At 42.3% G+C, this 3,635-nt stretch overlaps 1 non-coding gene across 1 annotated transcript; it reads left to right on the top strand.

The window, feature by feature from the left end:
- Positions 1 to 314: 314 nt before the first annotated feature.
- Positions 315 to 423, top strand: LOC115942872 (U6 spliceosomal RNA). Its single transcript, XR_004077455.1, has one exon. It is a non-coding gene; the product is annotated as a U6 spliceosomal RNA (small nuclear RNA).
- Positions 424 to 3,635: the final 3,212 nt, after the last annotated feature.

Below are 3,635 nucleotides of genomic sequence, written 5' to 3'. Positions count from 1 at the left end.
TCCAGCTTGATTGAGACACAGTTGACTTATAACACTGTGTAAATTTAAGGAGGACAGATTGTCGATTGGATACATTTATATGTTGCCGAACGGTCACCCCCATAGCCTTAGCTAGCACCTCCAGCATAGCACATAATTACCGTCTCTTTTCCTGGTGAGAATATTTAAGATCTGCTGCTTTTGCAGCTTTCGAGTATGTAATACAGTGTGGTTGACCGTAATCCTTGTGTGCTGTTGGCGGAAATGTAAATTATTTCAACGACTTCGGAAAATAGAATGCAGGTTTCTCAAAAAATTAAAAATAGTACGACCATGTGCTCACTTCGGCAGCACAGATATTAAAATTGGAACAACACGGAGAAGGTTAGCGTGGCCCCCCCGCGCAAGGATGACACGCAAATTTGTGAAGCCGTCCATATTTTTAGAGAAATTTTCATTCCAATGAATTCATGTATTATTGGACATTTACATAATTCAGGGTCGGAATAAATTGAAGTCTGTTGGTCCATGTGACTTAGTGTCCCACCTTCACATTAAATGTCATGGCTATCTTTTATTTGAGAGAGAGAGAATGAGAGAGCGCACATGAGAGGGGGAGGGTCAGAGGGAGAAGCAGACTCCCCGCCAAGCAGGGAGCCCGACGCAGGACTCGATCCAGGGACTCCAGGATCATGACCTGAGCCGAAGGCAGTTGCTCAACCAACTGAGCCACCCAGGCGCCCCACCCCCGTCATGGCTATCTTTTAAGCATGAAAAAAAAGAATAGAATTACCATATCATCCTGCTATCCCACTTCTGGGTATATCTCCAAAGGAAATGAAAACAGGATATCAAAGAGATATCTTCACTCCCATGCAACATTATTCACTTTAGCCAAGATATGGAAAGAACCCAAGCGTCCACCAATGGAGAGTGAGGGAGCTCGAATCTAGTCTGAGGCTTCTGATCTGCATCACAGAGGTGAGGATGCTTGCTTGCATCCTGGCCTGGGAACAGACAGGCACCTTTCCCTCCCAGTGTCTTCCATGATTATTCCCTATTATTCCCACATCCTCCTCCAGCCCTGAGGCCTCTCCTTCCCCTTCATCAAGGCTAACCGTAGGCAACATGATGATGGGGACTTCAAGCTACTCCCTCCATCCACCCTGATTCTTTTCCTAAATACAAAACTCCATGCTTCTTTTTACCAGCACCTGTCCTCAGAGGTGGTGTGGATGGACCTGTTTATGTTACGTGCATTTGAGCCTTTGCATTTTTCACATGGGACAAAAGGGTCTGTTATCTGAAAAGACAGTCCTAGACGTTCGTTAGCTGACAAGCTTGGGGAAGTATCGTTTAGGACGGGAGTCCCTCCCTAGTTCCCCTCCTGTTGGAAGCCGGCCAGTTGCCCCAAAGCCAGTTCACCTAACAGCAGTTTGCCCAATGCTCAATCACATTTGTCCTAAAATTGTACAACTCAGACTTCGCTTTCCCATATTTTAGGATAGTTTCAGCACCTTTTGTGATTTGTCTGTTAGATGGCATTTCCTATTTGTCTGCAATTTATCTTAAAAAAAAAAAACAACAAAAACACACCTATTCAGTACCTAACCTGCTTTATTCTCAGGTTACCAATAAGAAACACACTTTTCAATACTTAATGTGTGGCTTACTATATTTTCCTATTTGACCCTTCTCCTTGGGGTTTTGCTCTGTTTAAATGGGCATTTATCAGTGTTCCCAGCTCACCTATTAGCATGGTTTGTGTGGGGATCCTGCGTTTGCTTGCATGCAGCTGTGATCTTGCTCATCTAGTGGTGCTTGTCTACACCTGGGTTCATGATGCTGGAAAGGGCTCAGGGATGTCCCTGTTGTCTTACTGTTACTGATTTCCAGTGTTAACCCATTATTGTAAGAGAACATGCTCTGTGTGATTTAAATTCTTCTAAATTTACTGAGATTTTTTTTTTTAATGGTCCAAGGCAAGGTCTACTTTGATAAATGTGCCAATGTTCTATGACCCCTTGGGAAAAAATGTGTGTTTTGCTGTTTTTGGGTGGAGTGTTCTGTGTATGTCAGTTCAATCCAGTTGGTTAATTTGGTGTTCAGTTCTTTTATGACCTCCCTGAATTGCTGTCTGTTCTATTGATTACTGAGAGTTGAAGTCCCAACTGCAATTGTACATCTATATATTTCTTCTTTCAGCTCTATCCGTTTTTGCATTCTCTTGTTCGGGTTTTTTAAAAAAGTGTTAATTTTTGTATACTGTATCTTTTTTTCCTGCTTTAGCTTTTCAACTTACCTCTATCATCGTATTTGGAATGACTGTAGATAGCTGTGGAATCTGAGTATGATGGGGTGGTAGGTAGGGTGAAAGACAAACCCCCCTGTTGGCCCCATTGGAACCTTGGAGTGGGGAGGGATAGAGGTGAGGGTGTTTTCTAGTGCTATTTGAGTAGGTATTGCCCTCCCAATTTTCTGTTTTTTGGTCTCTCTTTTCCTGGTGCTTTGACTAAGGGCAAGACACTTTTTTGCAACATTTTTTTTTTCGGTCGACTGTTGGTGGTTATGGGTTGGAGATATGGGGGAATCTTTTTTCTCTACCCTTTTATGTTCCCAGTTGGGGCCCCAGTAACAAAAGACATTAACAAGAGAGAAGCTTACAGATTTGTTTACTATTAGTTTTATATGACATGGGAACCTTCATGAGGGAATAAAGATCTGAAGAAGCAGTTAAGTCTGAACATTTTTACAAGAGGTTTGATGAAGAGTGGGAAGTCATGGAAAGATGTGATAGGACAAAAAAAGGGTATAAGATAAAACTGCCGGTTATTTTACCAGCAAAAATGGGTTTATTCAGGAATAGCAGAGAATTGAGGTTTTATGACCTACTTCAGGGGGAAGGTCAGAAAGTCCTTCCTTCACTTGCCATTTCTTAATTCCTTCATCCTGAAATATTCCATTATGCCAAGGGGCCATATTTGGGGGCAGAGTGTCCTGAACTCCATCAGAGGATTCTTTCCTGCTCTATCCAGGATGTAAGGGAGGCAATAAGGAAACCCTGGGGCCTTACCGTTCTGTGGTCATGATATCCCAAGGTCCACCTTCTTCTTTAGAACTTTCAGAGACTTGTTATGCTTTTTTTGTTGTGTTGTATCCAGGATTCTTTAGTTGTGCAAAGGAGGACTTGGAATGGAGTTCCTTCATTTTGGTGGAGCCACAGGACCCTACCTCAGATTTTAAAAGAACCTGTTTATTAGAGTATAAACTACTTCATTCTTTTTAGCAACTGTGGAGCATTCCATGGTCTGGGTGTATCACATTTTATTTAAACTGTAGAATGGTGTTTATTGAAAATAAACTCTGTAACCCCCACTGGGATTCCCATCACCCACTTTCCTTTAGGAGCACCAACCCAAAGCAATCTACACATTCGATGCAATTCCTATCAATATATCACCATCTTTCACAGAGCTAGAACATTCCTAAAAGCAATCTTGATCAAGAAAAACAAAGCTGGCGGCATCACAATTCCGGACTTCCAGCTCTACTACAAAGCTGTCATCATCAAGACAGTATGGTACTGGCCAAAAACAGACACATAGATCAATGGAACAGAATAGAGAGCCCAGAAATGGACCCTCAACTCTATGGTC

Source organism: Leptonychotes weddellii, unplaced genomic scaffold, assembly GCF_054177405.1.
Source record: "Leptonychotes weddellii isolate Sample4059 unplaced genomic scaffold, ASM5417740v2 HiC_scaffold_9467, whole genome shotgun sequence".
In the NCBI taxonomy this organism is placed as follows: domain Eukaryota; kingdom Metazoa; phylum Chordata; class Mammalia; order Carnivora; family Phocidae; genus Leptonychotes; species Leptonychotes weddellii.
Note: the sequence above shows the minus strand (reverse complement) of the source record. Positions and strands in the feature narration are given on the sequence as shown.